The following is a 26,247-nucleotide window of genomic DNA, read 5'->3' on the forward strand; positions in this document are numbered from 1 at the left end:
ATCATCAATTCATAGAAATTACCAAAATCTTGCACAACGATCAATGTGTATTACCAAAAAAATAGGACACAATTGGAAAACACCATAAAGCACGTTAGAATCATCCAGAACAATTGCCTCAACAACATTTTTTCAAATCTTCATTAGTCAACGTCTCAAAGTTCAAGAACACAACCAATCAACAATTGTCACAAGGAAAGATAACTTATGGAACACCAAATAATGAACCATATGAAATGAAGATACACAAGATCATTACAAACAATAATCCAAAGTCTCAGCACAAAATTTGATCACACCAAAATATACTGGAGGAAATACTGGATTCAGGAAAGCAATGATCAACAAAACAAAACTATAAAACCGGGTAAAGAACTCTTCCCAAACTCATTGGAATAACTCATAAGAATATGTTGACATAAATGACAAAAACATATCCTAGTAGCACCAATGAACAACCAAATCCAACAATCTCCCCCTTTGGCATTGATGGCAACATATGAATGTGAAAAATTCTCAATGCAAAGAAAGAAGATATCACCAGTAAACTCCCCCTAAGATCAAGATAGATAAAAAAAAATTTCACATGATCTCTCTCCCCATTTGACAATAATGCAAAAGATCGCCAAAAAAATAAAATCAAACTTTCCCCCTAAAACACATAACCAAAAATATCAGAAATCTCTCTCCCAAAACATAGACTACTCTAGTAGAGGAGTAACACCAACTCATCAATCTAGATAAAAGATTAAGGCTATGAATTCCACTGGATCGATGTGACTCAATGCATATAATTATCATCAAGAGGGGTGGATACCACTAACTTGTCTCTCAAATAGACAAATGTATCTACAAGAAAATGCTTAGTGAAAATATCAACAATTTGTTCCTTAGTAGATACATATTCCAACTTGTTGGTTAACAGATTGTACCCTTATTTAATTTTGCAATGGATGACTCATGTATGGCCTAATTGAAAGGAAAATGAAACCAACAGTTGGGTGAACCGGCTAATGGTTTACCCTCAGCATAAGGGTTTAACTTCTTGTATGATATTCAATGAATTTTAAACATAAACTAATCATTAATTGCACTTTTAACCAGAAAGCGAGAAATACATTCCACATTCATTTGTCAACACAATATGAATGCTACAAAGATAAATACTAATATATGAAAATCCCATAGGCTTACACTTCAATATTTTCCATTTTACAAAACTAACTTTACTAATGAAATCAAAATATTATGGACTTTGATCGAGACTCCCTCATTCCTGAAAGGACAAGGGGGGATCAGAATATCCAAACAAAAGCTAACAATAGATTCTATTTATCACATTCATTCACATACTTATGATAAGTGAATAATCAATGAAGTACCATATTATGCACATAAACATATATACCAACAAAGATTTGTTTTCCACATTCAAACACAAATTTCAAAGTTGCAGAAAATGTATCATTTCATTCACAGATAAAATATTTTCACTGAAAATCCATAACATGCCAAAAGGAAACAAAGTCGGATAACTCAACTCAAAGTTTTTTTGGACCCTTCCAAAGTCTTATGAAAATGCATTTATAGCCACAACCTGGCAACCAGCTAATTAAGGAAACACAAAATTTTACTTTCCGCCCCATGGTTTCAAAGTAGTTTTTAAAATAGAAAAACTAAACCTAGTTCTCCAAATGGAAAAACTGAAGAACAAATATTAAGAAGACATCTGGCCAAGCTGAGAGGCACTTTTATCAGCTTTAGGAGACATTGTAGTGGAGGATTTCTTCCAATCCACATGAGTTGCAGAGAATCTCTGGATAAGCATAGAGTGTGGGAGGCTGATATGAGTGATCCTTTGTTTTCAAGCTCCTTTTTCTCTACAGACCTGCTCCGCCTGATTAGCATGGTCGCCCAAGTGTTCAATGTAGAGGAATAACATGGATTTGATTTTGGTTGTGATTGATAGGTCACTTGAATCCAATGCTTTCCTTCATATAATTGACCTTACCCTCAAATGATTTTGTTATACCTCCAATACTTGTGATGGTCATTCCATCTTCTTTTAAGCACTTAATCCCTATGCATTTGAGGTTGTTCTGCATTGATATGATCAGTTTAGTAAGATGATTCATCAATTTATCTAATTCATCATATTCTTGTTATATTATGGTTTTTCTCCAGTCTATGTTTTTTCGTAGACATGTAGAATATTATCATCAAGGCTCGACATAGGTTTTTTCTTCAAGAACTTCATCACCTCATATGTCTGCACCTTCAGCACCTGCATTTCTCTCATTGCCCATTTAGATTCCTCCTTTTTCCAACTTGTAATTTTTGTCTCCAATTCCTTCATGACAGACTGAGCATTTTCATATACCTTTCTTAAGTTAATAAAATATTATGTTGCTAATTTACAAATTATGTCAAGCCAATCCATGAAAACCACAGTTATCATTCTGCATTTTTGAATCTACTCAAGGGCTTTCTAATTCACTGGTGATTTAGGGGTGAAGGAGGTTGGTATTTGAGATAGAGGTTGTGGGTCTTAACTATGGATTTATTCTATGTATTCTACCATATGCCTCAAGGTCTCCTTTAATTCTTGGTTATCCTTTTCATCTTTCCAAGTCTATGTGACAATTATTTTAGTCGATGCCTCCATATGATAGACATCTATTGCCCTTGTTCTGGCTCAAAGGTTCACCTTTTTAGTGGAAAAGTCTTTTGATGAAGTGCTTATGGTGGCTGCATCTACATTAGGACGAGCAATTTATGGTATCCAATTCTTAGCATCTTCATCAAAGTCTATTCTTGACATAATCTTGAATTTATTTGCCTTTGGTGTCCTTCCCAAAATTTTGTTGACCATATTATCTATTGGTACTGAGGTAGGAACTAATTTCCTCTTCTTGCTAGTTAGGATAGTGTCTAACCAATGATGATGCTCAATATTGGTTTATTTTTCAGTCATATCTTTCGTTGGGCTAGAAGTGGGTACCCTCATGTAGATTGATATATCAGTCTCCTCTCCTCTCAGGACTTTTCCATTACCTGCTTCCACATTTGTTATCTCAAACTCCCTCTCTGCCATTATACTTTCATATTTAGGGGATGAGTCTATGTCCACAATCACCTAAGGTTCCTTCTTGCCTTTCCCTCTAGTTTTAGATCTTGTAACCCATGGTGGTGATCACTCTTCCAATGAAGCCTTGGAACTACTAGCTTCTAGCTTAACCTTTGAAGCGCCTGCAAGACAAAGCCCAACACACTAGTTAGATGAAATATAATAACTTCACCCATATGCATACACTGGTACTCTACAGTCAAAAATATAATAACCTGCCAGTTCAACAGGATTTACAACTTGACAAAAAATAACAAAGCATCACATGAAAAGGCATCACACATGACAGACATATTTTTTCACATGGAAACCTAACTGGGAAAAACCATGGTGGGAATGATTACCCACAAGTTTTTCTTTGAACCCTTTTGAAGTTTTCTCTGTTAGGAGCCTAGTTCGGTTAAGGACTGTTACAATAGGTTCTGTTAGGAACCGATCCTACTAGGGATCACCCAGTTAAGGGATGGTTAAATACCTGGTTAAGGGTTAAACCCTGTTAAAGGTTACCTTGCTAGAGGATTTTAAGAACTCAATGATTTTGAGTCACCCTGTTAAAAGATTTACAACAAGCTGGTTAAATCTACCCTGTTAAGGGATTTTCCAATTGTTGAAGTGGTTAGAGATCAATAGGTATTACAGTGATCTCATAACAACACTCAATGCCAATAGAGATCCACTTCAGTTCCTTCCTTCTGCAATCACACTCTGGAGGTATCTATTCTCTTATTTGGTCTGGCAAGAATCACATATCTCTACACTTAGATACACACACAACATTTTCCAACAACCTCAACATGAAACACAACATCGAACTTATAGGGAACATATAGGTCGGTAGCATAAACCCTAAACCCTAAACATTTAGGTTAAGAAATTTAGTCGGTTCAATCCTAACCATTGAACACTTTGCATTGAATACAACAATCTTGAACAGATCTCAAGACATTCTTCATCATTCATTTTTTACCGCTTCTTGGAGGCTGATAACCCATCACTCATTCTCCACCATTTACAGAGATTTCACACATTCCCGAGGTAGATAGGATCAATCTCCTTCATGTGCACAAGGCTGACGTGGCACACAATTTGTTCTTCATTACAATGCTAACTCATCACATGACTTCATCAGTTGAATCACACAGGCTTGGAACACTTCAACCGAAAACCCTGATGTTAAGACAACCAACTAGTAGTCATACCATATGAAACCTTGATACAAAACATTCCATATATTGGTTCACATTCCAACATACTAATTCACTTGTACAGACATACCGCTTAACTTTTTCACATATACCGGTTCACTTCATCATACTGGTTCTTTTGCAAATTGCTTACTTCAATATACCAGTTCACTCTTTAGCATATTGACATCAATGATAATCATACAATATCATCATGTCATCAAACTCTGCACATATGCCAACAATCTCCCCCTTTGGCATTGATGGCAATATACAAAGATATCTCTTTGCTTTATATCTTCTCCAATTCACATCTTCTCCCCCTTTGACAACAATGCCAAGGTGGAGGCATAAAAATTTATGTTCTACTATGTTGCTCCCCCGGAGGAGTAGCATCCTTCAACACACCAATCCTAAAAAAAAAAGGATATATCAATGTAAGACTTGACTGATGTGGAGCACACACCTTTATTTGATCTCTTGAAGGGGCAGCACCCCTAATTCAACTCTCAAATAGGTAAAAGTAGCCTTCGGTAGAGGCTTGGTGAATATGTCTACTAACTACTCCTTACTAGAAACATGTTCCAATGCAACTTCCTTGTTCTGAACTTTTTCCCTCAAGAAATGATACTTGAGCTCAAAGTGCTTGGTTCTAGCATATAAAATTGGATTCTTGGAGATGTTAATTGCACTTGTATTGTCACAAAATATACTTATCGGTTCATAAAGAGGGACTTTGAAGCCATTTAATACATGCTTCATCCAAATAGTCTTGGTGTAGTTCATAAAAGCTGCAACATACTCCACTTCTGTTGTACATTGAGAGATACAACTTTGCTTTTTACTCATCCATGAGACCAGTCTACCACCGAGAAATAATGCACCACCGGTTGTGCTCTTCCGGTCATCCACATTACCAGTCCAATCAACATCTGTAAACACTCTCAGGTTGAAATCATTACTGTATGGATACCACAATCCATAATCAATAGTTCCCTTCAAATATCTAAAAATCTACTTCAATGTAACCAGGTGGGATTCTCTTGGGCTTTTCTAGAACCGTGCAGTAATGCCCACTATATGTGCAATGTCTGGTCTGCTATGTACTACATAATGCAACTTACCAATCCTTGATCGGTATTCCTTCTCATTTACCAACACTGAGTTATCCTCTTTTGATAATTTACAACCTATCACCATTGGTGTACTAACCGATTTGCTGTCTTCCATGCCAAAGGTCTTCAATACCTCTTTGACATACTCAAACTGAGTTATAAAGATTCCATCTTTCATTTGTTGAACCTATAGTCCAATGAAGAACTTAATCTCCCCTATGAGTGACATCTCAAATTCCTTCTTCATTTCATCTGCAAAGTTATGACTCATCTTGTCATCTCCACCAAAGATTATGCCATCAACAAATACTTCACAGATTAGAATCTGATATCCTTATAATTTCAAGTAGATATTGCTATCTTCACTTGTTCTTTCAAATCCAATCTTCACAAGATGGGAGTGCAAGCATTCATACCCTGCTCTAGGTGCCTTCTTTAGTCCATACAAGGCTTTATGTAGCCTACACACCATGTCACTGTCTTCTGATAGGGCAAACCCATCTAGTTGCTCTATATACACCTCCTCTTCAAGTACTCCATTTAGGAATGTAGATTGGACATCCATTTGGTATACTTTGAATCCCATAAAAGCTACATATGCAAGAAGCATATTAACTCCTTTCAATCTGGCTATAGGAGCAAAGGTTTCTCCGTAGTCTTCTCCTTCTTCTTGGGCATATCCTTTACATACCAGTCTGGCTTTATTTCTTACCACTATGACATCTTCATTCAAATTATTTTTGAAAACCCATTTGGTGCCAATGACACTTTTATGCTCCAGTCTGAGTACCAAAGACCATGTACCACTCTTTTTTGTCTGGTCAAGTTCCTCTTCCATTGCCTTGATCCAGTCTTCATATTTATGTGCCTCTTTAAATGATTTAGGCTCAAATTTAGAGATCATACAAGAATTTTCTCTGACCTTTCTTCTTGTAAGAATTCCTGCATCCTTATCTCTTATGATCTGCCTTGTATCATGATTCAGCTTTGTTGGGCCCATATAAAAATTTCCATTCCATATGTGTCCTTGTTTGAAGTAGTGCTTATCTAATTCATCAGTCAAGTCGTTTGCTTAAATTTTCCTCATGTAATTCAGTCCTTGTTAAGTTTCACTGTGTTGAACTTGAACCTTTTTGGTTCAAGGTTCAAAGTTCAATGGGCATTGCTTTGAATGTTTTTCCTCCCACATGGTTTTTAAGTTTTGCTAGTCCTTGTCGGCGTTTTGCATTCTTTGAACTTTGAACTTGAACCTTTTTGGTTCAAGGTTCAAGGTTCAAGATTTGTCATGTTAATGTTGTGTCGCGATTGTTTTGCAAAGTTCATAGTTGGATATATAGGTTTCTTGGAGGAGATGTGACTTGCCACGAGATGAAAGCGGGGATTTTTAGGACATGATAAATGGCTGCCAAGGGAAGGAATATTCTTTCTTCAATGATTTGAAATCTGCCATTTATAGCAAGTATGTGTAAGGATCTGTTGTGTCAGATGTGAAGTGACTTAGAATTTAAAGCATGCTTCAGCGCAATCATTTCAAAAGTAAGGTCACATGAATGAAGAGTAATGAAGGTAGCTTTTGGTAATGATAGGTGAGATTTTCTTGGCTTTAAAACTAAGTAGTTGTCATGTCAGGATTATTATTTTCTTGAGAAGGTTTTGAGAAGGAGTTTTCAGAGAAGGAAAAATAGGCTGCAATAGAGGATAGAGGAAGGTATGTTTAACAACTTTCTAAATTATTGTAGTTTGTTTTAAAGATCTGGGTGTTTTGTTAAGCTGCTTGCTTCCGTTTCCACTTTCCTACTTTGTCTGGGGTTAATTGGGAAAAATCATGAACTAAAAATGAGGTCTGTTTTGCCCAAATTGATGAGCTCATCTTCCCTGGTGAGCTCTTTACCAGAATTAGGTGACATAGCATTAGTCCAATTGGATTTAGATGTTTTTCTAGAAAGAGTAAGGAATTCATCCATGGACCCTGTGATGAGAGATATAGCATAGAGTGGATTATTAGAAGCAACCACCTTTCCCACAGCTACTCCTTGCCCTAAGTTAGTCTTAGAATGTGTGAGTCATTATGACAAGGGTAATAGATGTATAAGGAAAAATGATGGTGAAGTCTTGTTGTCCATTGACAGACAAACAATAATGGCAGCCATGGGTATTCCACATCGGGAACCCTATGAAGATTGGACCATTGGTAAATCCTATGGGATTTTCTTTGAGAAAAAGCAGTATTATAGAACTATTGTTGCACAGAATTGGCTCCTAAGATTCCAAAAAGGAGGGTCAAGGCTACCGAGACCTCTAACCCGTGAACATTTAATTCTTGCAATCCAAGACTTGGTGATATTGTTGAGTAGGGTAAAGGGTAATTCCCACTCTTTTTACTAGGAGGACTGGATGTATTTCTTCATCCAGGTCACTCTGGATAAAAGTCGATTCATCGACTGGGGAACTGTCATCATGGAAAGGTTACATGAAGGTTTGAGTAATTATCTTGGGATGCCCAATTTTTATATGTCTTCCTATCTGCTATATATTCTTGCCTATGTGAGAGAATGGTCTAGATTGTCTGATGTAAAATGGGTTCAAGGCATGAGAATTTATGAGTATCATCCTAATTTGACTTTGAAAGGGTATGTTGATGACTATCTCTATTGGAATGATGTTTTTGTTGGAAGGCTGACCTTTGAATTACAAGGTAACTTGCATAGAAGAATGTCTGCAGAAGTGGTTGAACTTGTTAACATCTATGACATTTTCTTTATACAGTTCAGTCACTTCACTTACCTAAGGGTTGGAGGATTTAAAGGTGAACCCTTTAGGCTACCTAGGTATGTTTCAGACTCCTACATTTTGATCAAAATTTCTAGGCAGCTTGCCTATGTCACAAAGGATTATGGCAAGGACTCCGACACAAGTGGGATTTTTCACATTGATTTAGGCCATTATAGGTGTAGGCCTATCTCTGATGCACTGAATCTTGAGCTAGAATTTAAAAATTTTCATTTGAAGACCTTTGTGAAAAGGGATAATTTTGATAGTAAGGGTTTCATTGCTCGGTATGTGAAGAAGATGGTGCCTAATCAACATGTTCCTCAATTAGAGGATTATTGGGAGGGTTGCCAGGATGAATTTGAAGTATGGAAAAGGAGTTGGTCCAGATTAACTTTGAAACAAATTCATGACATGAGATTGCTAATGGATACATCAGGTGTCACCACTGATGATGAAGACGTACTTGATTCAGAGTTTATTAAGCGGGTACATGATGAACCTCTTCTAGAAGTGGATTGGAGCAAAAAGATGGGGGATAGTGTTTAGACATGCACCTTCAATGTAATTCGTAGAATAGAAAGTTGGCTTAGGAGTTGTCGGTTTCATCCAACACGAGCAGTCAATTCGAGAAGCAAAAGTGGGAAGAAGAGTATCGCAAGTAAAACTTCTGTTTTAACTAACATTCCCATTTCTAGTGTAGGAAAAAGGCAAACAAGGATTAAAGAAGAGAAACTTGACACCGAGGGTGAGCTTTCTATTGCTAGTCGAATTACCAGGTCAAAGACCAAGAAGAGTTTCCAGCCACTAGCTCCTCATCTTATCCTTGATTTGGACGTAGAGGAAACACTGTGCAAGATGACATCCCCTATTTCTAAAGTAGACAAGGTTTCAATTGACATAGATACTACTCTCCAAGACCTAGGGACACTTGAAATCTAGTCTCATGCGAACCATGCCACACCGCCACCCTCAATAGGATTTCCACCCATGCCATCTAAGGAACTAACTCTAGCACCCAAATGGTTAAGTGATTCAATCACCAGGAAAAGGAATGTGGTTCCTATTTCAGTATCAATGGAGGATGCTATGAGAAAATGTCTGGGAAGGTCTACAAAGCCCAAAAAGCTAAAAATGGAGGCCATGATTAATTTTGATGAAAGCACAAAGCATTGGACTGCAGACATTGCTAGACCTAAGTCCAACAAAGATGTTGTTATGGTTTCAGAAGAAAATTATGTTGTTGAATGAATTGATTTAGGGGTCAGAACCTGAGTTGTAGATGTGAAACATTTGGAGACTTTGACTAAACGAATTATCTCTCGTACTTGGAAAGACAAAAGAGATAAGGATGAGTTAAAACAAAGTTTAACACAAATGGCCCAATATATACATGCTCTATAGAACAGTCCATTACCATTGTCTCAAAATCCAGGACCATTTAGTCCAAAGACACCTGGTAATAAAAAATTCTTTGATCAAGTTCAACAAAACATGATTATTGCCGAGGTTTTCTCAGAATGGCTCATCTCGATCATGCATCAAGCAATCAATTACATAACGGATTTGGTTCAGATTTTCAAAGATGCCAACAAAGTCACCAACGCATTGGACTTTGACTTGGTCTCATGGCAAAAAGAGAAATCTAAATGGGCAGTGATTTTGAAATAGATGCGGGATATTCAATATTATGGTGTGATGAAATTTCTTGCTGCAAATCAAGTGTGAGGATTAAATTAAGATGTGATGTTTATTTGCAAGGAGAGTATTGAGTTGCGCAACCAAATTATTGAATAGGGTTATAATGAATTGGCCAGTCTGTATGGTGAATTAATGGCCTTAAGGGCGACCATGCAGAAGGACTTACACTGTGTGGATGTTCAATTACTTAAAGAAGATTGTGAAACCCTAGAAGATACTACGGAGATGATTAACTAGTTTAGCAGCCACATCAAACAAATTAAGGTGGAGAAATCCTTGTCCATGGAAGACTTTACAAGGATTTCTAAAGTGGAATCAATGCTCATAGTTTGTCTCGATCACCTAGATTCCCATAGAGATAAAGTGCAGATGGTGAAGAGAAAGAAGGAGCTCTGGAAGTAGAGAGTAATTCACATCAGTTTGCCACACGTAGTTGTAATCCAGGAATTTTCAAAATTGCATCAAGAGTGGAGCATGAAAAAAGTAGTGATGGTGTCTATCCAAAACACTAACCCGAGCAATCACATTGGAACTAAGCAGACAACATGACTAGCACTACTGGTAGTTGTTTGCTAGTGAGTCTAGTTATTTTCCTTAATTTCAGTTATACAGTTAGGGTTGCTTTCTATTAACTCATGCGAGTTAATTTTACTTTGGTTAAAAGAACTATTGGTCTGGTGACCTATAAATATGTTTCGTAATGACTTTGAAAGGGTTCACTAAGTTTTTGAAAAGGTTATCTTTAAAATTGGCTAAAAAGATTTTGTGTATGTAGAAAGTGGATGATCATTGGTGAATGAAAATCTTGTTGACATTTAACTTTGGTTTCAAATCTATGTGTTTGATATTTGAAGTTTGATTTCTGTGAGAATCTATTTCAAAGAAGAGGTTGTTATACTTTCTATATGTGTAGAAAATTATTGGCAAATTTTATCTTTATAAGCTTTTCATTTTGTTATAGTGTACATGTGAAGTCTGTCGGCTTTATATAAAGAGTTATATATGAATCAGTGCTTGAATTCATTTTGTATTGACTGGTGTATGCAATTACCTTTAACTTCTTTTTGGTGAAAAGCATTCTATTGATTGTGTGTAATTTGGAGCTGATTGAATATTTATTAGAGGGAGTTGTACCTTAATTCAGAGGTTAATCAATATAATGATTTTCCAACTATTTGGTAGTAAATTTGTCTTTCTTTACATGACCCATAGTATTTAAAGATTAAACAAATAAGGGGAGACAAATTTGTTTACCAACAAACTTAACATACTTAGGGATGATCTTGACAAATACCTCTTGCTTTTCTTATTCATCCTCATCTTCATCAGCATCAGCATCTACTCGTCTAGGAACACAATTACTGGTACTGGGCTATTTTGCAACTGGTTCCCAGAAGGTTACCACCTGTTCATCTCCTACTTTCTCACTACCAATTTCCTCAGGTTTCTCAGAGGTTTCATCAACTCTAACATTGATGCTTTCAAAAATTCTCTGAGTTATACTGTTAACACACTTTAGAGTTTTACTCTTGGTTGAATACCCTAGGAATATTTCCTCATCACATTTAGCATCAAACTTGCTCTGATGTTCACTCCTCTTGATATAAAATTTGCTACCAAACACTCTAAAGTAGCTTACCACTGGTGTCTTACCAGTCCAATACTCATAAGGTGTTTTATCCTTACCCTTTTTCATGAGTACCAGGTTCATTGTGTAGACTGCAGTGCTCACCACTTCTCTCCAAAAGGTGTGAGCAATCTTCCCTTGGATCAACATAGTTATAGCTTCTTCAACCACAGTCTGGTTGTTCCTCTCTGCTAGGCCATTCTGCTATGGAATCCAGGGGGAAGATAGTTTCCTTTTGATGCAATTCTCTTCACAGTATTTGTTGAATTCACTGGAAGTGAATTCTCCACCTTGATTAGTTCTAAGGCATTTTATTTTCTTACCACTTTCTCTTTCTACCAGTGCTCTGAAGGCTATTTTCTTACCACTTTCTCTTTCTACCAGTGCTCTGAAGGCTTTGAACTTTCCAAAGGCTTCAGACTTGTCCTTTAAGAATGTGACCCACATAATTCTTGAGCAATCATTAGTAAGAATCATAAAATACCTATCTCCCTACACAATCCTAGGTTTCATAGGACCACACAAATCAATATGCTCAAGATCAATTAAACTGTCTACAGGGAAAGATTTACCTTTGAAGGTTGAGGAAGACATTTTCCCTAGTTGGCATTCTCTACACAAAGGATTTTTCAGTTTGCTTAGCACAGGCAATCCTCTAACTGCCCTGATCTTATTGGCCTTCACTATGTTATCAAAATTTACATGGCAAAGTCTCCTATGCCATATCCAGCTATCATCAAACTTAGCCATAAGACATGTATTGATATTTGCATTCAACTGAAATAGGTTACCTTTGGTCTACATACCGGTGGCCATCAGTTCACCATTCTTTCCTTTGATTTTGCACACTCCCTTTTTGAATTCCAGAGTGAGTCCATTGTGATTCAGCTGAGCAACACTCAAAAGGTTGTGTCTGAGACCTTCTACCTAGTACACATTATCAGCACTTCTTTTTCCATTCAAAGAGATAGACCCTTTGCCTTTTACCATACATGGTGCATCATTGCCAAAACAAACCACACCACCATCATACTCTTCCAAAGATAGAAACTTACTCTAGTCACAAGTCATATGGTGAGAAAACCCACTATCAATGATCGACTCATTGGAATTATCAAAGTGGGAGACAAGAGCCTTCTTGTCTGACATATCTTCCTTGACTGCTACAAACACAATATCTTCATTTTCTTCATCTCCTGATTCCTCATCAGTGACACCTTCATCAACTTCTATAAAAATGTTTCTCTGGTTTCCTCCTTTGAACTTCCATAACCTCTCCGGTTTGTCCTTGTTGTCACCATTAGGGTAGTTTACAGCAATGTGTCCTATCTAGTTACAAGAAAAAAATTTCAAAGGAAGCTTACCTCTGTATTTAGCGGTTCCCTTGGGAAGTCTCTTGGAAAGAAGAGCTTCAAATTCCATCAAGATCTCCTCATCATCCATTTCTCTACTTTGTCCTTGGTCACCATTGGTACTAGCTTCTTTGCCTTTTTTAGATGGTGCAGCAGATGCTCTAAAGGCTGATTTAGTCTTCTGAATACTACCATCATAATTACTTAGCTCATAAGCTATTAACTTTGCAATGATGGAGTCCAGGGATACCTTTGTTTTGTCTATAGACCTCAACTCATGAATAGTAGCAACCCTTATTGCATAGACCGTTAATAAGGATCTCAAAACTTTTCTAACAATAGTAAAATCTTCTATTTTACCACCTGCACTCTTGATATCTCCTACAACCATTTTGATTCTTATTCCATATTGTTGAATGGTCTCTCCATCAACCATCTACATGTCTTCAAACTTTCCCCTAAGACTTTCTTCCTTAGCTTGTTTTACATGCTCATCACTGCCATAGATATTCTCAAGTGCATCCCATAATTCTTTGGGATTCTCTTTATCCTAAACATCAATAAACTCAATGTCACATAAACTACTGATTAGGGCTTCCATGACTTGCCCATTCTCTTGAATCTCTCTCTTTTGATCATCGGTGAGAGTATCGGTAGGGATTACATAAGCATTCTCAGCATATCTCCAGTGTTGAGCACCCATGCTTCTGATGTATATCTTCATTCTATCCTTCCATATTTTAAAGTTATCTCTGTTGAACTTTGGACCTTCCCTCTTCATCATTAGACTAGGATCTTTCCCTCAAGTGGTTAAGCTTACAACAAAGAGGACTTGGAGGATGCTCTTATACCAATTGATGAATAAATGATGAAGAGTTAGTACCAAACCGGTACTGAGAGGGGGGGGGTGAATCAGTATTGGCAAAAATCACTTTCCCTTAACAAGTTTGACTGCAAAGAATGCACTTGACTGGCAATCAACACTGGCAATCACTAACACCAGTCTAAATCAGATTACTATTGGTTAAACACAATGAGATGGTGAAGGACCTAAACCGGTAATGCTTAGCTTTCCACATAATCTAACATCTTAATTCCACTTCACCCATACACATACACTGGTACTCTACAATCAAAAATATAATAACCTGCTAGTTCAACATGATTTACCACTTGACAGAAAATAACAAAGCATCGCATGAAAAGGCATCACACATGGAAACCCAACTAGGAAAAACCACGGTGGGGATGATTACCCACAAGTTGTTCTTTGAACCCTTTTGAAGTCCACGCTGTTAGTAGCCTGGTCCGGTTAAGGACTGTTACAATAGGTTCTGTTAGGAACCGATCTTGCTAGGGATCACCTAGTTAAGTGATGGCTAAATACCCAATTAAGGGTTAAACCCTATTAAAGGTTACCTTGTTAGAGGATTTTAAGAACTCAATGATTTTGAGTCACCCTGATAAAGGATTTACATCAAGCTGGTTAAAACTACCATTTTAAGGTATTTTCCAGCTATTGAAGTGGTTAGAGATCAACAGGTATTACAGTGATCTCGTAACAACACTCAATGCCAATGCAGATCCACTTCAGTTCCTTCCTTCTGCAATCACACTCTGCAGGTATTCATTCTCTTATCTAGTCTAGCAAGATTCACGTATCTCTACACTAAGATACACACACAACATCAACCTTATAGGGAACATATAGGTTGGTAGCATAAACCCTAAACCCTAAATATTTAGGTTAAGCAATTCAATTGGTTCAATCTTGACCATTGAACACTTTGCATTGAATACATCAGTCTTGAACAGATCTCAAGATGTTCTCCATTGTTTTCTTTTCATTGCTTCTTGGACGCTGAAAACCCATCACTCATTCTACACCATTTACAAAGACTTCACACATTCCTGAGGTAGATAGGATCAATCTCCTTCATGCAAGATCCTTCATGCGCACAAGGCTAACATGGCAATACAATCTATTCTTCATTACAATGCTAACTCATCAGACGACTTCATTGATTGAATCACATAGGCTTGGAACACTTCAACCAGAAACCTTGAAGTTAAGACTACCAACCAATAGTCATACCATATGAAACCTTGATACAAAATATTCCATATACCAGTTCACATTCCAACACACCGGTTCACTTGGATAGACACACCACTTCACTTTTTCACATATACCAGTTCACTACATCATACCATTTCTTTTACAAATTGCTTACTTCAATATACCGGTTCACTCTTCAGCATATTGACATCAATGACAATCATACAATATCATCATGTAATAAAACTATTTCTTTGTTTCACAGACCAAACAACAAACCAAAAACTAAACTACAACAAACAACACACCAAAATTCTATGTACAAAGCAGGAAGACACCTGCTTACAACTGATAAAGCTTTAAATCCTGCCCATTATAGGATAGGAGCAGGGTAGTTCCATCAGTCTATCAAGTTTAAATGGATACATGATTAATCACAAATGGTCCCGTCCAAAGAGAATCAAACTTCCCCTGCACCCCCTTTGGTTCTCTGCATTTGTCCTAGAGCAAGACCTAATCTCTTAGCATGAACTTTTGTGGTCTATCTCTGTGATAAAAAAAATGTTTACCTTGGCTTGATGTGTAGTGATATGGTCAACAAAATCTTGCCTCTCTTGCTCAATTTCTGAAAGGTACATAATTAGGTTTTCCAAAGCACTTTGAAATAATTCATCTTCAATCACCTTCTACAATCTAACGACTAGCAATTCTAGAGGAAAAGACAACTGATCTTCAACCCCATATACTAGTTAAAATGGCGTTATACCTATGGCCCTTATTGGTGAGGTCCTATCTACCCATAATGCTTCATATATTCTTTCATGATAATCCTTCAAATTCTCAGTCACCAATTTCCACATTATAGATATCAAATTCTTATTGCTAGATTTAGCCTAGCCATTTCCCTATGGATAGTAATCTGATAAGTGAGACAAAATAATACCATGATCATAATTAAACATGCTTATTTATTCAAAGGAAAAATCTATGGCATTATCAGTTACAATTTACTGGAGAATACTGAACCTACTCAGGATATTCTTTTTAAGGAAGTTGCAAATAATTTCTGAAGTAGCCTTCTTAACAAGAACTTTTTCCACCCACTTTGTAAAATAATTTGTAGCTATGTTTATATGAGTGTGAGTGACACTTGATGTGGGGTTCAATAGGCCAATAAATTCTAAACCTCATTGCTTAAAGGGTTCATCTATGACCACCGACCTTAACGGTAATGCAACTAATTACGGCTTCCTTGAGAACAACTTACATTTTTTCCTAGCCTATGACCCATCTGTATGCATCTTTAAACATGCCTAGCTAGTAGTAACAAATCTTGAGGATTTTGAAAGTTGTTATTGTTGATGAATAATGTCCTCCACATGCTTCACTATGGAAAGATTTTAGAAGCTTTTTGTGCTGCTCCTTATCAACAAACCTCAAGAATGCTCCATCCAAGCCTTTCTTATACAAATTTTTATCAATGATCACATATTTAGCTACCTCCAGTCTAAGATTTCTCTTTTATTTAGGACTTAAATTCTCTGGGCATTCTCCATAAGTCAGGTAATAGGCCACATCATTGAACCATTTATTTTGCAAGCTGACAAATAGGGTTAGTGGCAACTCTTCTTTTTCATTTTTATTTTCAGCTATCAAATGATATAGTCCTTTCCCCCAGACTAATTGGGCTGGCCTAATATCCAAGTCAAATTCCTAAACCTTTGAAACTCAGGCTTCTCTATCATTTATCCCCACCTCTTGCTCAGTCTAGATACTTTTCACCATAGGATTTGGCACAAAAAAAATTGAATGAGATTGCAAAATATAATACCTGGAGTGCTTGACAACTTTAATGACCACAAAGGTCTGCTTCTCAATTAATCAATAATTTAATTCATTCTTCTTGAGCAGGAGACCCATGAAGGCGATTGGGACTTCTTCATTCAACTCAATCTTTTGCAAAAGAATCTCACACTTTGTGTTTCCTGAGGCATAGCAATACATGATGAAATCTTTTTGAAATCAGGATTAATTAGAGTTGTAGCTCGAGAAATTGCTTCCTTTATCTCCTCAAATGCTTTCTTTGCTTCTTCCTTCCATTTTAAAACTTTCTTTTCACTCATCATACCTACAATATGTTTGGTGAATTCTATGAAATATGGCACAAATCTCTTGAGAAAACTCACCTGTCCAAAGAATGATTTGACACCGCTTATGTTTGATGGCAAACTCAACTATTGAATAGCTTTTACTTGGTTAGGATCAATTTTAATTTCATCTTGTGAGACTATATACCCTAATATCCTCCCTTTTGTAACACCTTTGTTGTAGAATCTCCAAATCTCTTAGGTGGTTTCTCATCCTCTTAGAAAATACTATCAAAATCATCTAAATAGATAACTATAGTCTTACCAACGAGGTGATCAAATGAGACATTCATTTCCCTCTGGAAAACTCCTCTAGCATTTATTAAATCGAATGACATGCAGTTAAAGGCAAAAGTTCCCCAAGGTGTGGTGAAGGTTGTTTTGTGTTGGTATTCTTTCACCATGCTTATCTAGTTGTAGCCAGAAAAACCGTCCAGCATTGACATCATTTCCGATCCATCAATAGTTTGAAGAATATGATCTACTGCTGGTAACAGGTAATTGTCTTTTAAACTAGCCTAGTTCAAGTTCCATAAATCCATGCAGATCCTTATTTCACCAGCTGAACAATGTTGGCCATCCAGGTTGAATGATGAATGGGATGGATAATCCTTTCTTGAAGCATCTTATCTATTTGTTTGAAAATTGCATCTATGACCTTAGGATTATAGTTTCTCAACTTCTACCTAAAAGGAACGACCCCAAGTTTGAGAGGAATATGATGTTGAAACTGACCACTTCTAAAATCTTTCAAATCCTCATAAGACCATGCAAAAAAATCTAAGAATTTTTTTCAGCAATTTAATGAACAAACGTCTTTCCTTTGGGGTATAGAACTTGCCTAAATTAACCAACTTTGGGTTAGTTTCATTACCTATATTTACCTTTTCATGCTCTCCTGAGTTACTAGTACTTTGAGAATTATTTTTTTTAACATACCTGCCATTGCAATCAAAGAGGCATTCTAGGGATATCAGACCTTTTGGAATTTGATTTCCCTTCAATTGAATAACTTCCTTTTTAGAACCTTCTCTCAATTTGGGAAAAATTCATTACATTCATTCTCAAACTCTTTAAAGAAGGATGAGGAAAACATCTCAACATTTTGCAAGAAATTATTGATATGTTTATCACTCTCAAACACTTGCGAGAAATCAAAATTATCTAGAACATTAGGGTCATATACCACTTCAATCCTATAAACATCTGCACCAAAGTCTTGATGTGGGAGTAATAAAGAAGCTAAAACTGTCAAGGAGTCTGCACAGGAATTTTTGGTTTCTAGGAATTGCCTCAATTGAAAAAAAATCATAATATTCCATCTCATCCCAAAACCTATTCCTATAATGTCTAAGCCTTTCATTCTTTACTGAGAAGAGATTTCGCACCTGCTTGACAATTAATTTTGCATCACCTTTGACAGTCACAACTTAATTCCTCTTTTCTTAGCCTATTCGAGTCCCAACAATAAGGCCTCATATTCTACAGTATTATTAGTATTTTTAAATTCCAACTTAAATAAAAAGGAAATCTTTTCACCTTTGGGAAAAATAAGCACCACTCTAGCACCAGATCCAGTTGATGCACAAATTCCATCAAATTCCATAACCCATAGGCTAGCAGCATGGTCTAACACATCCTCCATTGTTTTCTTCATGTCATTAGAGAAAAGAAAATAATTACCAATATATATTTGAGAGTTTGGGTCATCAGAAGGGAAAACTGTATATTTGGATTTTGGCTCTAGTTGAATTGCAATTTTTTGTTTACCAATTGGAATTAATGCTTTAGACCAACCCATCTTGATTTATCCTCCAAGATCCTTACAAAAGTTCTACTTAGCAAGATGCCATAACTTGCAGGAATATCAGCTACTAGAATAGTCAATTTCACTATTTTTCTAGGATGTACTGCTAGAGCAACTTGAGCATCTTTTATTTGTCCAAGAAAAGGGACCTACTTTGAGTCCATTGAATAACACTTTCCAAAGGTTTTAGTGAGGGAGAGGCCTAGTGCTTTAGAAACTTAAGAAGGCATGATGTTATCTAATTCCCTTGAATCATACAATTATTGAGTTTATACCCATTAATAAGCGAAGATATATAGAAAGGTTTGAGGTTTTGATATAATTCTAAAGGTGGTTCATTAGCTAATACCTCTAGAATAGTTTCAGATGATTTTGCAGGTTCAGTACCCTCCCTAACCCCTAAGGACTCAAGATTGGCCAACAATGACTGATTAGGTTGCAACTGAGAGGTTTCCCCCTGTACATATTTAACTAATTTATTCACCTCTTTAGGGTTCCATCTATGGTATTCAACATGGGATATATATTTTTTAGAAGTCTTATAATATTCAACAATATCAAAAGAAGTATCAGGATTAGGGCACTTCAGTACTTGAACCTCTTGAACTCTTGAACCACTTTGAAAGTTCCGATTCTCGAGTTGTTTACCTTTGGCTAAGGTTTCAAGAAATGTTGAATTACCCGTGTTTTTAGGTTGACACTGATTCCTAGTAATTATTGCACAAGAAGGATCATCAAGGGTCACCAATATATCTCCTCCTCTTTCTAAATCTAACTCATACTCTAGTAAGTGTATTTCAGAGTCACTAAGTTGCCTAGAGATCTCTTCTTGACCAGTCTCACTTATTACTCTTGTATTCATCATTTGTGCATGTCACACCATTTTAGGACAGGGATTACCATCATGATCATTAGTTAGGTGGAAAACACACATGTTACCTTTAGGTGGTGGAGCTTCAATTACTAATCTCTGTCGAGATGGAGGCAATTGTAAGGCCTTGCTCTCATTAGTAATTATTCTTGGAATATCTTGATAAGGTCATGGATAGGAATTACTAGCCTTTGGCAATTGTCTTTTGAGAGCTATGACATCATTCATTAATCTTTTTACTACATGGTCTAAAGAAGTAGAGGATTGTGTACCAGCTACTTGAACTTCTCTCTTCAATTTTCTAGCAGTAATTAGGTCATCTTCTAACTTAGCAATGAATGTGTTGACATTGGCTAATGTTTCTACTCTTTGTCTCTAAATTAAGAAGCTTATTTTGTAAGGCATGGAATTTATGAAGAAACATTTCAGATTGTCATTTGAATGCTTCTGATTTGCAGGAATTTTATGGACAATTTTATCAAACCTAGCCACAAAATCTCTCATATATTCAAGAATTTTTTTCTTTAATTGGGCCAACTAGGCTAAAATGGAATGTTCATCTTGAGCCACCTCAAACCTAGTTTTCAAATCTTGTCAATTTGTGATTAAACCATTTGGCAAGTGGTAGGACCAATCTACCGCTATCTCGGTTAATGTTTGTACAAATAGTCTCATTGCCACATCTTCATGCTAGATGACTATCACACCACATGCAACACTAAATGCATTTAAATTCTCATCCACTGAGACCTTCTCATCACCACTAAACTTGGGCAAACGATCCCTTGATCCTTTAGGTAAAGCATTCAAATTAAGACCAAGATTTAGTGGTCCTATTGCAGGTCCCCAAGGATTGTTAACGACCATTGAAAGAATGATATTAAGAGGTGTGGGGTTAATTACATTGGGTAAAAAAAACTGTCTAATATTAGGGATTGACAAATGGGAGATATGGGTGGTGGAGAAGAAGGGGAAGGAGGTCTACTTCTAGCTCATCTTCTAGATGTAAAGGAAGCTTGAAAGTTCATATTTTGCAATTCTTGGAAGACTGGGTTAAATATTCCCTCATGCCTCAGAGACCTAGTGTATCTTCTTGGATCTAGTTTGTTCACAATTTTCAATATCTGTAAAGGAGATCAAAACAAAGACAACTCACAAGACAAGCCTATGTATCTTGTGATGAAGGAACTATTCTTGATGTCCAACTCCCCATTAGAGTCGCCAAAAATCTATTGATTAATGGATTGTACCCTTCTTTAATTTTGCAATGGATGACTCATGTATGCTCTATTTGAAAGGAACATGAAACCAACAATTGGGTGAACCGGTTAATGGTTTACCCTCTACATAAGGGTGTCAATTCTCATATGATATTCAATGAAATTTAAACATAAACTAATCATTAATTGCACTTTTAACCATAAAACCACAAAGGCATTCCACATTCATTCGTCAACACAATTTGAATGCTACAAAGATAAATAATCATGTATGCAAAGCCCATAGACTTACACATCAAGATTTTCCATTTTAAAGAAATAACTTTACTAATTAAATCAAAATATTATGGACTCTGATAGAGTCTCTCTCATGCCTCAAAGGACAAGGGGGATCAAAATATCCAAACAAAAGATAACAACAGATTCTATTTATCAGATTCATTAATAGACTTATGATAAGTGGATAATCGATGAAGTAACACATTCTGCCAAAAAAGATCTGTTTTCCACATTCAACTGCATGGATTTGAAAGCTATAGAAACTGCATCATTTCATTCACGATAAAATGTCTTCATTGAAAATCCATAACATGCCCAAAGGAAACAAAGTTTGCTAATTCAACTCAAATTTTGTTTGGACCCTTCCAAAGTCCTATGAAAATACATTTATAGCCACAACTTGGCCAACAGTTAACTAGGGAAACACAAAATTTTTAATTCTGGCCTACAGTTTCAAAGTAGTTTTAAAAAAAAAAAAACTAAACCTAGTTCTCCAAATAGGAAAAGCCAAGAACAAATATTAAGAAGACATCTGGCCAAGACGAGAGGCACTTTTATCATCTTCAAGAGACATGGTAGCAGCGGCTTTCTTCCAATCTACGTGAGTTGCAGAGAATCTCTGGATAAGCACAGAGTGCAGGAGGTCGATGTGAGTGATCCTTTGTCTCCACACTTCTTTTTCTCTATGGACTTGCTCCACCTAATTATCATGGCCACCCCAATTTTTCAATGCAGGGGAATAACATGGATTTAATTCTGGCGATGGTTGATAGGTCACTTGAATCCAATGCTTTCACCTCCTTCATATAATTGACCTCACCCTCAAATGATTTTGTTATAACTTCATGACTTTCGATGGTCTTTCCATCTTTTTTTAAGTACTTAATCCCTATGCATTTGAGGTTGTTCTGCTTTGATAGGAATAGTTCAGTAAGATGATTCATCAATGTGGCCAATTCACCATATGCATGTTGTATTATGGAGTTTCTCTATTCTATGTTCTTTTTGTAGACATAGAGAATATTATCACCAAGGCTCGACATAGGTTTTTCGTTCAACAGCTTCATCACCCCATATGTTTGCACCTCTTGCATCTGCATTGCTATTGTTTCCCATTTATATTCCTCCTTTTTCCATCTTGTAATTTCTATCTCCAATTCGTTCATGACTGAATGAGCATTTTCATATACCTTGCTTAAGTTACTAAAATATTTTGTTCCTAATTTATCAATTCGCTCAAGCCAATCCATGAAAACCTTAGTTATCATTCTGCATTTTTTAATCTACTCAAGGGCCTTCTAATTCCCTTGTGATTTAGGGTCAAAGGAGGATAGTATTTTGGATAGAGGTTGTGGATCTAAATTATTGATTACTTCTATGAATTTTGTCATATGTTTTAAGGTCTCCTTTAGTTCTTGATTATCCTTTTCATCTTTCCATGTTCATCTGATAATTATTTTAGTTGATGCCTCTAGATGATAGTCATCTGTTGCCCTCGTTTTGGTGCCAAGGTTCACCTTTTTTATGGAAAATTCTTCTGATGAAGGGCTTCTTGTGGTGGATTGTACATTAGGATGAACAATTTATGTTGTCTAAATCTTAGTATCTTTATCAAATTCTATTCTTGACACAGTCTTCAATTTATTTGCCTTTGGAGTCCTTCCTAAAATTTTCCTGACCATATCATCTATTGGTACCGAGGCAGGAACTAAGTTCCTCTTCTTCCTAGTCAGGATAGTGTTTAACCAATGAGGATGCTCACTACTAGTTTCTTTTTCAGGCATATCTCTCGTTGGGCCAAAAATGGGTACCATCATGTAGTTTGATATATCAGTTTCCTCTACTCCCAAGCCTTTTTCATTACCTACTTCCACATATGTTATCTCAAGATACCTCTCTACCATTTCACTTTCAAATTTAGGGGATGAGTCTAAGTCCACAATAACCCGAGGTTCCTTCTTGCCTTTCCCTCTAGTTTTAGATCTTGTAACCCACGGTCATGACCTCTCTTCCAATGAGCCCTTGGCACTACCAGCTTCTATCTTAACTTTTGAAGCACCTACAAGACAAATCCCAACATGCTCGTTAGATGAAATTTTTCAGATTGGAATAGGGTTTCTTCTGATGGTTAATTTTCCAAGTCTTTGTTGCCTTAACCATTATTCATTCTTGCGTATGACTGAGAAGGATGTGACCCTTATTTGATCTTTCTCATCTTGATACCAATTGATTTCTAGAAGCGAAGTCCCTTGTACAACCTATGCATAATGAGGGTCTACCAAGTCTTCCCTTGCATCTTCAAATTCAGAGATGTTCATTTGCAACCCAAAAGAATTTATCTGATGTATAGTGAACTTAGAAAACATTCTCCTACATAATTCAAATTCATTGGCATGGTCTACCCTAAAAACCTCTACTTCAGATTTGTCGGGGAACATTGTATTTGAGATTTAAATTCTCAAAATCAACTTCTAAATTCAATGCATCTGACACTTTCTTGCAAATATAATGGCCTAGCTCCACTGGAAAAGAAACTCTACAATCCTTCTTTCCTATATTCCTTTTGTCAATATGAGATAACTATCAACAGATTTCTATTAACACAAATCAATCCAATGCATACTTGGGAAGTTTCATGGTTCTCTCTCAAAGACACCAACCCTAACATATGTGCACCAAGGAAATTGAATGAAATAACTCCCATATGAACTAACCAATTTTTTTGCTTCCTCAGACATATGCTAGTTCACATTACCCCACAAGTCAATAATCAACCTACCAACAAACACATCATGAACCTGCCTATAGTTTTCATGACACCCCTTCACTTGTAAGTGTGGGTAATAATCATAAATTAAAATATTATCAACAAAAGGTTCATGATAGAGTCAAGGCCATGGCCTAACATGGGCTAAGAAATAAAGTAGGTACAAAGTCTTGTAGAAATTCTTGCTTCACAATATATTACTCAAACCTTCATGAAGTCCATCTGCAATTATTTTTACCCAATCAATGTACCTGTTTTGTTCTAAAATGACTTAGATAAAAAAATACATCCAATCCTCCCAAAAGAAGGCTTGTTGGCTACCTTTAACCCTATGCAACAAAATCACAATGTCCCTAACCTCCTTTATCATATGTTCCTAGGTTAAAGGTTTCAGAAGCCCCTTTTGAAATTCCAACAACCAGTTCCTAGCCATAACACTTCTGTATTGGGTTTCTTCTCGCTAAAATAGTCGTAGGAAGAAGTGATGGTCCAGTTTTCGTAAGCTTCTCGGGCATGAATTTTTAACACAACCATAATTATTTCTTTGTTTACATTCAACAATACTCCACCATTGGTATCCCTAATGCACATGTGGGCCACATCATACCGGTTCATACATCCCAAAACTAGTTCTAAACATTGTAGAGTAGGCGGGAAGATGACAGCTTCTATAAGACCACTATCTACAATCCTTTGCATCATAGGAGATTTGGAATGGTTTCTAGCTCTTTCCATAAACTCCTCAAGGCTAGCATGAACTAAAGATGCATCACCAAACTCATGGAGAGAACTAATGAGACTAGCTTCAGCAACCATTTTGGGCCTCATTTTGACAATGGAGCTACTTCAACAATAAATTATGGCAAGCAAATAAACCTAGAACCACCACAACAAGAAACTAAAGAAATCTTCTTTTCTATATGTGAAATGAAAGAAATGGCCAAGACTGAACTCACTTGTCATAAATTGTGTCGCTTCCAAGCTTGAGAGGCAATTACCTTTTCTTTGCTGAATTGTTTGTTTTCTTAATTTGGCTTTTCAAACAATTTTTAAAGTACTTTGATATGATTAGCATGAAATTTGGTGACACAATCCCCATACTTCTTATGCATCCGAGATAACTTTGAAAAGACAATTCCTGGCGTATGCATTAATTACACATCACATTGTCAAATTATCCATCAAAGTAATTATTACTTTTCATTTTGAAAAGTTATGGCCTACTCAGAAAAGTGCTTCACGTGCTTGGAATATTATTTCGTGAAACAATGATGCCCATCTTGCTTGATCTTTGAGCCTAGCGGATGAAAATATCAAATACTAGAACCATTGAACAATTGAGCCATATAGGTTCATTTGTTCAAGGTTCAATTGGAGAGTACAAAGGACTAAGACATTCAAACCCCAAACAAACTTGATCGACTAATGACCTCATTGAACCAATGTACCTATGAACCTCTAAACTTAACAAATTGGTTCAATGAAGAAAAAGTTTGACCTTCAATTACATGACATACAAAATGGGGCTGAAAGACAAAGATGATTTTGACTATAACCACAAGAAAATTTCAACACAATAAAAAAGTCTGTAAGGGAATAAAACTTACATAGGGGAAACAAATGTGGAATACCAGAGGAACACAACTTCACCTTCTGTTCACTGACTTGTTCTCTCAAGTAATTATATTTCATTGACATATGATGTCTTTGAATGTTGCATCAGATTCTTTGACATGTTTATAGCACTAGAATTATCACAGTAAATAACATCAGGCTCATCATAAATAACTTTGATATCTTTCAACATTTGATTCATCTGAGTGCAATTACTAGCAGCAACAATGTACTTAGCTTCAGCAGTAGATAAAGATACTGAATCTTGTTTTTTGCTATCCTATGAAACTAACTTCTTACGTCAAAATAATGCTCCATCGGTAGTACTCTTTTGGTCATCAACATCACCACCCCAATCTACATCAGTGTAAGCACACAACATGAAAGCATCATTCTTTGGATACCACAAACCATAATCCTCAGTTCCCTTTATATATCTTAATATTCTTGTAATAGCAATGACATGACTCTCCTTTAGATTAGCTTGATATCTAACAACCGTACACACAACATGCATAATTTTAGGCCTAGTTTGTGTGAGATATTGTAGTCCACCAACCATAGATCTATACAAACTATGATTAGCTTTAGGCGATTCATTATTTTTA

This window comes from Cryptomeria japonica, chromosome 7 (genome assembly GCF_030272615.1).
Source record: "Cryptomeria japonica chromosome 7, Sugi_1.0, whole genome shotgun sequence".
Classification (NCBI taxonomy): Eukaryota; Viridiplantae; Streptophyta; class Pinopsida; order Cupressales; family Cupressaceae; genus Cryptomeria; species Cryptomeria japonica.